This window comes from Cyprinus carpio, chromosome A4, assembly GCF_018340385.1.
Source record: "Cyprinus carpio isolate SPL01 chromosome A4, ASM1834038v1, whole genome shotgun sequence".
NCBI lineage: Eukaryota > Metazoa > Chordata > Actinopteri > Cypriniformes > Cyprinidae > Cyprinus > Cyprinus carpio.
The window spans coordinates 998,048-1,008,756 of record NC_056575.1 but is presented as its reverse complement, the minus strand read 5'-3'; the positions used below and the strand labels follow the sequence as shown (position 1 = coordinate 1,008,756).

General features: G+C 39.9%; 1 protein-coding gene across 1 annotated transcript in view; it reads right to left on the bottom strand.

Moving 5' to 3' along the window:
• Positions 1 to 10,709, bottom strand: part of LOC109072693 (synapsin-3-like) — a 50,521-nt gene that overhangs the window by 6,736 nt on the left and 33,076 nt on the right. The window lies entirely within an intron of this gene.

Sequence of the window (10,709 nt, the reverse complement as noted above, 5' to 3'; positions counted from 1 at the left end):
GTGTATATAAATGTGCCAAATGTGCATTGAGGAATTCCCTAGGAAACTCTCTCTCTCTCTCTCTCTCTCTCTCTCTCACATGTGTCTGTGAAAGTGCCCTTATGAGGGCAGGTTTGGCTGAACACAGCAGTGTTTCCTCTACGAGAGATGAGCAGCCAATTATCTGTCTCCGTCTGTCTGCTGGAGGGCATCACCGCATCCCTCGACATTCCCAGACAGACCGTCCGGAAGAGCGTCCCGCTGTACTGCGACACACAATGATGTCCGAGCAGATCGCAGTCCCAGCAGAACCTGACACACATGACACCAGTCAATACACCAATCAAACTATTCACTTAAATGAGAACAGATGTAGTGCACACTAATGAGGGTTCGATTCACTCCAGCAGCTGCTCAAATGAGCTGCTCTTCCGGTCTGGACGATTAGCGGTAAACACCGCAGCCTCACACGTCTGGAAGAGCTTTCACAACACGCTCTCATTTACCGCAAGCGCCGGCCGACAAGTAGACGAGTGAAAACAGACTGAGTAAGAGTGAGAGAGATTCCCAAACGCTGCGGTGTGAGATTCCGGCCGTCAGTGTGTAGGTGAGACCTCAGCTCCTCGGGGGCTTTCCATGTTCTGAACGTGAACCAGACAGTGCTGGTGCCGGACACATGAGCGTCAGTCACACCGGAGCATCACTGCTGTGTCTCATCATGCTGACGTGCTGAAGAAGTGTTTAGAGCAGGAGCTTCCAGCAGACAATGACATGAACATGACCCCTGCGACCCTGATGACTGTGCAACACACACACGCATGCACACACACACACACACACACACACACATCTATCTATCTATCTATCTATCTATCTATCTATCTATCTATCTATCTATCTATCTATCTAACTATCCATCTATCTATCCATCTACCTACTATCTAACGTTCCATCCTATCTATCTATCTATCTATCTATCTATCTATCTATCTATCTATCTATCTATCTATCTATCTATCTATCTATCTATCTATCTATCTATCTATCTATCTATCTATCTATCTATCTATCTATCTATCTATCTATCTATCTATCTATCTATCTATCTATCTATCTATCTATCTATCTATCTATCCACCGACTAAACCATCCATCCATCCATCTATCTATCTATCTATCTATCTATCTATCTATCTATCTATCTATCTATCTATCTATCTATCTATCTATCTATCTATCTATCTATCTATCTATCCCATCCTTAAATATCCATCCATCTATCCATCCATCCATCCATCCATCCATCGACCGATCCATCCATCCATCTATCTATCTATCTATCTATCTATCTATCTATCTATCTATCTATCTATCTATCTATCTATCTATCTATCCATCTATCTAATATCTCCGCTGCTGTAAAAGCTTCTATCCATCTATCTATCTATCTATCTATCTATCTATCTATCTATCTATCTATCTATCTATCTATCTATCTATCTACCGACCAACTATCATCCATCCTATCTATCCATCCACCGACTATCTATCTATCCATATATCTATCATCATCCATCTCTCAATCAATCTATCCATCCATCCATCCATCTATCCATCTATCTATTCTATCCATCCATCCATCCATCCCATCTATCTATCTATCTATCTATCTATCTATCCACCGACTAATCCATTACCTATCCATCCATCCATCCATCCATCCATCATCCATCTATCTATCTATCTATCTATCTATCAGCCCGACTAAAACCATCCTCCATCCATCCATCCATCCATCCATCCATCCATCCATCCATCCATCCATCCATCCATCCATCTATCTATCTATCTATCTATCTATCTATCCACCGACTAAACCATCCATCCATCCATCCATCCATCCATCCATCCATCCATCCATCTATCTATCTATCTATCTATCTATCATCTATCCACCGACTAAAAAACCATCCATCCATCCATCCATCATCCATCATATCTATCTATCTATCTATCATATCATATCTATCTATCTATCTATCTATCTATCTATCCACCGACTAAACCATCCATCCATCCATCCATACATCCATCAATCTATCTATCTATAATAATAATAATAATAATACATTTTATTTGTAATGCGCTTTTCTTAAACCCAAAGCGCTACAGTAATAAAGTAATAAATAAAAATAAAATAAAAAACACCAAAAGCAATACAACAATTCATTAGAGAAAGACAGTCTTAAATAAATGTGTCTTAATCAACTTTTTAAAATAACCCAACGTTGGTGCATTTCTGACGGGCAGAGGAAGGACATTCCATAGCTTAGGGGCTTTGTATGAAAAGGCTCTTTCCCCCATGGTCTTTAGCTTACATGATGGCTGGTGAAGTGAAAGAGAGTTAGTAGAGCGAAGAGAGCGTGATGGAGTATAAGGACTGATGAGATCACAAAGATAGTCAGGTGCAGTCCCATGAAGTGCCTTGTAAGTTAAAATAAGAATTTTAAAATCAATTCTCGCATTTACGGGAAGCCAGTGTAATTGTGAAAGAACCGGTGTAATGTGTTCACGAGGAGAAGTACAAGTGAGCACACGAGCGGCAGAATTTTGTATATACTGAAGCTTGCTCTTAGCTGGAAGGCCAGAGAACAAGGCATTACAGTAATCTAACCTGGTTGTTATGAAGGCATGTATAAGCCTTTCTGTGTCTGCAAAAGAGAGGAAAAGGTCTAAGTCGAGCTATGTTTCTCAGGTGGAAAAATGCAGTTTTAGAGATGTGTTTTATGTGTGCTTCAAATGATAATTGTGAATCAAAAATGACACCAAGATTTCGCACCTGTGAAGTGGGGATTACTGTACAGGAATCAACAATCAAACTGATCTGCTCGGCCTTACGAGTAGCTGCCACTGTACCAATCTGCATCAGTTCGGTTTTGGAGCCATTCAGCTTCAGGAAGTTGTTATGCATCCAGATACTGATCTCTGCTAAACAACCACGCAACGCTATTAATGAGCAATGGACATCAGGACTAGTGGTGATGTAAATCTGCGTATCATCCGCATAGCAGTGATACCCAAGACCATGTTTCCTAATGATGTGCCCAAGTGGAAGCATATAAATGTTAAATAATATTGGACCCAATACTGAACCCTGAGGAACTCCCTGTCGAACAGGCACGGTATCTGAATTGTAGTTACCCAAGCCAACGAACTGGGCACGATTCGTTAAATAAGACCGAAACCAATTGAGGACAGCTCCAGAAAGACCCAACCAATTTTCCAGCCTGTCAAGCAGAAGAGAGTGACATATAGTGTCAAAAGCAGCACTGAGGTCTAACAAGACCAAAATACTGCATGCACCGGAATCCGCCGCGATAAGAAGATCATTTACGACCCTAATTAAAGCGGTTTCAGTACTATGCCCTCTTCTGAACCCAGATTGAAAAGGTTCAAAGAGACTGTTCAGAGCTAGGTGATTATTTAACTGAACAGCCACAACACGCTCAAGAACTTTAGCCAAGAATGGGAGGTTAGAAATCGGCCTGTAATTGGATAAATCAGAAACATCACAACGAGTCTTCTTAGGAACTGGTGTAATGGCAGCTATTTTTAGTTCTGGAGGAACAATTCCAGAAGTCAATGACAAGTTCACATTGAAGTCATAAAAGGGCAGATTGATGCAAGGCAGTTCATAATGACCGAGCAGGGAACCGGATCTAAAATACTGGTTGTAGAGTTCATGGACTTCACTGTACTTATAATAAAATAATCTCCGACCATTTCAAAGTTTGAAAAGGTAGTAGTTGGGAAGTTTGAAGGCTGGATATTAACTAGCTCAAGAGGAGCGATGGTATTTAAAGTGCTATATATACCCTCAACCTTACCGGTGAAATAATGAAGAAACTTATTACACTGGTCAACAGAGGAATGAACAACGGGCCTTAGTTGGTTTGAGAAGATTGTCAACAGTCTTAAACAGTGATTTAGAATTTGTTGCAGCGTTACCAATGATGCTTGAATAGTAGCTCTTACGTGCAGTATTCAAAGCAGAATGGTAAGCAGACTGTTTTTCAGTGTAAAGAAGCCTGTGCACTGTCAGGCCAGATTTTTTGTACTGCCGTTCTAATTGTTTTCTGGCGGCTTTCATTAAACGTAAATCAGGGGTAAACCATGGACAGGGTTTCCTAAAAGTAACAAGCCGTTCTCGCACAGGTGCGAACTCATCCAAAAGTGAGGAAAGCATGGAATTATAGTGCTCCACGGAGTTAGTAGTGGGAAGCCCAGAGACAAAAGTCGAAAAAGCAAAAAAAAAGAGTGAAGTCCATGTGCTTGATGTTACGAAATGTTGATGCGCTCAGAAATGGATCGTGAAGACATAACATTTATGTCAAAAGTAATAAGTCTATGGTCACTTATACTCATGTCGATACTATCCAGAGATTGGATACCAACACCAGCAGAACATACCACATCCAATATATGGCCCAGCCTATGTGTCGGAAAAGTAACATGCTGTTTAAAGTCAAAACCATCCAAAATGTCCAAAAAGGTAGCAGTTTTTTGACACAGTTTGGATTATCAATATGGAAATTGACATCACCAGTCAAGACCATAGACGGACAGAGTGGACTAAGAAGTGTCAGCAACTCAGTAAACTCAGAAAAAAATAAAGGATTAGGTTTTGGTGGACGATAAATGAGCAGCACAAGAACAGGTGAAGCACCATTGACTTTTAAAAACCAAACATTCAAATGATGAAACAGTAGGAGCATCAGTAACATCAAGTGATATATTTGATACAAATATTGCAGCCAAGCCACCACCCTTACCAGAAGCTCGAGGCACGTCAATATATTTATATCCAGATTGGGGCACACGTTCAAATTAAGATAGTCATTGTCTTTATGCCAAGTTTCACTGAGACAGAGAATGTCAATTTCCCTGTCAAGGATAGTGTCAGTGATAAGTGCCGTTTTATTGTTTATTGACCTCGTGTTGAAGTGAGCAACTCGCATATTGCTACAGCACACATTCGCCGTGGGTTTTTGAGAGAGAACCTCAGGATAGCGTAGGTTACCATGGCCGATTCCACGGCAACCAGAAGTACGACGCAGCGAGCGCCTGCGGTTCGACCAAAGTGCAGTGACTCCAGCACCGGCAGTAGAGCGACTCAGACGAGAGCCTCTATGATTTATAACTAGGCCGGCGGAGGAGCGGCATGGAACGCAAAGTTTGTATGACGCTGATATCTGGACGACTATGGTGTCCCAGGGACAAGAGATCAGAGAGAGAGTACCTCAGCATGGTGAAGCCCAGAAGTTCAGTCCACTGCTTTACGCTGGTTCCTGATAAAAATCAAATCGGCAGTAATCCAGGCAATAATCCAGGTGATCATATGAAGTCGCATGATGACATCCAAGAGTTGTTACACAGCCATTGCACACGGAGAACTTGACGCAACTCCAGGGACCCGCCCGATCCCACACGGAGACAGCAGTAACAGGCAGAGACAGTGCAGGTGAATCACGGCAAACAAATGCAACCAGCAGCAGACAGACCAGGGGGAAACACTCCAAAGCGCTGGCTCAGACAAGGTAAATATGTGGAAGTCCAGCAGCAAGTTAAGACTCAAAAAAGTTTAAAATTATTCAGAAGAGTTTAAAATTAATTAAAATAATAAACAACTAAAATACGGCAGGAGAAGTGGCAGCCAAACGTGCGCCAACGTCCTCTCCGAAAACCGGAAACCGGATATAATTGTGAGAGTTCAGAGGATTCCTTGCGCCTATTATAATTATAATATAATTGCGCCTATCTATCTATCTATCCACCGACTAATCCATCCATCCATCCATCCATCCATCTATCTATCTATCTATCTATCTATCTATCTATCTATCTATCTATCTATCTATCTATCCATCTATCTATCTATCTATCTATCTATCTATCCACCGACTAATCCATCCATCCATCCATCCATCCATCCATCCATCTATCTATCTATCTATCTATCTATCTATCTATCTATCTATCTATCTATCTATCTATCCACCGACTAAACCATCCATCCATCCATCCATCCATCCATCCATCCATCCATCCATCTATCTATCTATCTATCTATCTATCTGTCTACTTCCATCCAATCTATCTATCTATCTATCTAGCCACCGACTAATCCATCCATCCATCCATCCATCTATCCCCCCCACCTATCTATCCTATCTATCTATCTATCTATCTATCTATCTATCTATCTATCTATCTATCTATCTATCTATCTATCTATCTATCTATCTATCTATCTATCTATCCACCGACTAATCCATCCATCCATCCATCCATCCATCCATCTATCTATCTAATCTATCTATCTATCTATCCACTATCTATCTATCTATCTATCAATCTATCTATCCATCTATCTATCTATCTATCTATCTATCTATCTATCTATCTATCCATCCACCGACTAATCCATCCATCCATCCATCCATCTATCTATCTATCTATCTATCTATCCACCGACTAAACCATCCATCCATCCATCCATCCATCCATCTATCTATCTATCTATCTATCTATCTATCTATCTATCTATCTATCTATCTATCTATCTATCTATCTATCTATCTATCTATCTATCTATCCACCGACTATCCATCCATCCATCCATCCATCCATCCATCCATCTACCTATCTACCTACCTATCCATCCACCTATCCATCCATCCACATCTATCATCTATCTATCTATCTATCTATCTATCTATCTATCTGTCTATCCACCGACATAATCCATCCATCCATCCATATCCATCCATCTATCTATCTATCTATCTATCTATCTATCTATCTATCTATCTATCTATCCATCATCCAACGATCTAAAGCTGATCTTCCATTGTGTTCATGTTAACTGTCTGTCTTTTAACTGAATCTCATAAACGCTGCTGTGAGTCAACTCTAAAGTGATGTTATGTAAGATCTGCTGTCAGCATGAGTGATGGACGTTCGCACGTATCGTGTAATTACAGACAATGCTGCTGCTGCTGAACAAACGCGTTTGACGTCTGATCAGAGCTGAAGTCACTACAGACGGAGATCAAACAGAAGCAGACGGAGGAGCTCTGATGCCCACTTATGGTCAGACACAGGTTCAGATCTCCTCACGCGTGTGAACATCGGTATGTCCTGCTTGAGGAACATGAGGATCGTGTCCACTGCAGATCCTGACGTAACATCTGACAGATCATCTCCTGAAATACAGCCAGCGGGTCTCGAGGGGTCTGCTCTGCTCGGCCCTGCTGCTTTCTGCTTTCATCAGGTCTCTGGTCAGGGCTCTGGACACATCAGAGAGGAGCTACAGGTCTGAGAACAGCTGGACGACGCTGTAGATCTATATTTAGCAGCGGACGAGTCCGTTCGGCTTCACTGCTGAGGTTTTGGTTTGAATCTCTGCTAAACAACCGCGGCTCAAAAACAGACTCATAAAACCTGAATGTAATGTTAACGCTCTAGAATAACAAACTTAGGGACCGTTCACACAGAACACGTTTTTCCATTCCAATGCACTACTTTTCCATTGTTTTCTACTTCCATTGTTTTTAAAAACCATTCCTGAGGGCTGCATCTTGTGTGCAAAACAGTCATACACATCCGTCTAGCACATATTAACATAGAAAAACAATGGAAAACTAGTGCACTGAAATGGAAAAACGCATTCTGTGAGAATGGCCCCTAAGGGTCTTTGCATCTAAAAACTAAATGTTTTTTTAAACAGCGCACCAAAGAGTCATATTGGCGTCAGATAAAACAGTTGCCATGCCAACTTGCTACTGTAAACAACACTTGCCCCACCTCCAGGGTCTTCTGATTGGTCCACTGTTTTGAAACTGACATTGATGAGCAGCGCTGTGTGTAAAGTTAATATTCCTTTAATTTTACACAATGTCTTAAAAACGCAAAAGATGCACTCTCAGGAATGGTTTTAAAGAAAGCGCTTTGCAGAACGCCTCCTTCCCAATGTTGCCGCCAAATAAAACAGTTGCCATGCCAACTTGCTACTGTAAACAAAAGCTTGTGACGCTTGCTGCGCCCCGCGTGGTGTTTTTTTTGGTTGGTTGTTTTTTTTGTAATTAGTGCGGGGAAGTTTTGATTTTTTTTTTTTTTTTTGTCACACGTCCATCTAGTGCATTTACAGGAAAAGTAGCGCACTGGAATGAAAGAAAAAACGCGTTCTGTGTGACCGCCCCCCTACCAAAATGACCCAAACACAACACGAAGGGTTAAATATGCATTTTTACTCACGTTTGAACACGCCACATTATGTAAATAACAGCTGGCTTTCAGTGAAAGACTGTGTTTGTTTGTGTGTCAGGAATCACCCGCAGCGCTCCGTCCAGTTCACCTCAAACACACCCGCTGGTCAGAGCCGAGGATGACTATAAGACACAGAGCCTTCAGCTTTATATAAAAGACCTCAGAAGAAATCCAGCATGTTGATGTTGAGTGGATCTTGTGCTCAAGGAAACAATACATGCTTTGCTCTTATTTTGAGTTGGGCGGCGTTTACCAACAGTTATAAATATAATTCAGTGTCTGAAGCCTTTTTTCTTTGTAACAACCATAACTGATAGATTTATGCTTTTTTAAATAGGTTTTTATTAGGTGTTTAAGTGTATGAGTGATTGTCTATTTATGTGAAGAACCACTTTAGTCGTAACCAGAGCTGTTTCTAGTTCCAAATATTTTGATACTCTTTTTTTTTTAATACTGTTACTTAAATATTTAAACAAACAGAACTCGAGCTGATTTATTCCTGATGAATCAAATCAAAGACATCCGTGTGTTTTCTTTCCTAAAAACGGATTGTAGGTAAAATCCATCTCATCCATGTCATTACTATTCCAGAGTGAGAAACTGCTGCAAACGATTAAAGACGGATTTATTCATGAAGCTCTTGTTTGCATCCTAATCTAGTTGTCCAGGTATTGTAATATTACAAATCTTTTACCTACTGCTTTGTTCGTTTTTTGTAAGTCACTTCAGATAAAGGTATCTGCTAAATGCATTAATTCAAATGATTCTAAACGTGTGACAGAAAACACACAACATTATTTCTGAAATACTATCAGAGAAAATTATTCTCAGGTCTTTATACGGTCGTTAACACAAGGAACAAATTTAGGTTATAAAAACGTTGTGGGAACATTGTTTAACTAAAAAGTTAAAGCGTCCACTTTTCTTGTCATGAATATAACGTTATTTAAAGGTTTCAAAACTGTTTCGCATAACATTCTACTATAACTTCAAAAATTCAAATTCAAAAATTCACCTAAAATGTAGCGTTATTTGAATGTTTCTTTTTACTATTCTAAAAACGTTAAAATGTATCGTTTTCTTGACGTGATAGGAATGTTTTTTTAAACATTCATCAAGTACACATTACATAAAAACGTTGTGGGAACATTATTTAACTAAAAAGTTAAAATGTCCAGTTTTCTTGTGAATATAACGTTATTTAAAAGTTTCAAAACGGTTTTTGCATAACATTCAACTATAACTTAGAAATTCAAATTCAAAAGTTCACCTAAAATGTATTTGAATGTTTCTTTTTACTATTCTAAAAACGTTAAAATGTATCATTTTCTTGACGTGATAAGAATGTTATTTAAACGTTCATCAAGTACACATTACCTCTCAGAATGTTTTCACTCAATGCTATAAGAACGTATATTACATATTAACAACTTTACAAGAACGTTTCATAAACAACATGTGGACCAAACATTTATAGAACTTTAAAAAAAAAAAACGTTGTGAGAACAAGGATTCATCAGTCATATTTAATTTTACTGGTAGTGACGCCGCTGGTCGTTACTGAAGGGGACTAATTAAACTAAACTTAACTACACTGCATTGTGAACTCAGTCTGAGAGGAAAGTGCTGTGAATGAGAGCATGTTCTCTTCGGTGTGTGTGTATTTATAGCTGGAGTCCCTGCAGAGGCTCCGCCTCCAGCTTCCTCCACTCACCAGGGCTAACACACATGACCTCTGACATCTGACCTCTGACCCAGACCGCTGAGTCACACGCACTACTTTAATGCAAAACTACCTCATTTACAGGAAAGCCAAAGCCAGTGTAACACAGCGACACACTGAGCATGTGCAGAGAGATTCTGTACCACCATCGAGAACATCTGCCTATTTAAGGACACTATACAGTAAGAGCCAGATAAAACAATGAACTGTTCTCCGGTCGGAGACCCCGCTGGACTCAGGGATCCGCGCCTCTATAAAAACACAGGCATTTCCTCTGAGTCACGGACATTTATAGACACACACATGAGATCCGTCACACCTCACACTCCATATCTTCCCACATCTTCATGTTCTGTTCAGATTCACTGGACTCTCATCTCAGCTCTTCCTGTTTATTCCCCGGAGACGTCTAGATTCAGATGGACATTAAACTGATGAAAACTTTCCTGCTCCACATTAAAGTTATGCTTATTTTGATCTGTGACGTAATGAGCAGAAATGGAAAAACGCTTATAGTTAAATATGTTCTGAAACTGAAGCTCTGTGGCAGAGCTATTATAGTTAAAAATAAGACCATAAAAAACACGGCTAACACTTTACTTGAAGCCTTTATGTATAATGCATTATAATAATATATACATAATATATGTTGCAATGCATTATATATTTTCATAAATAA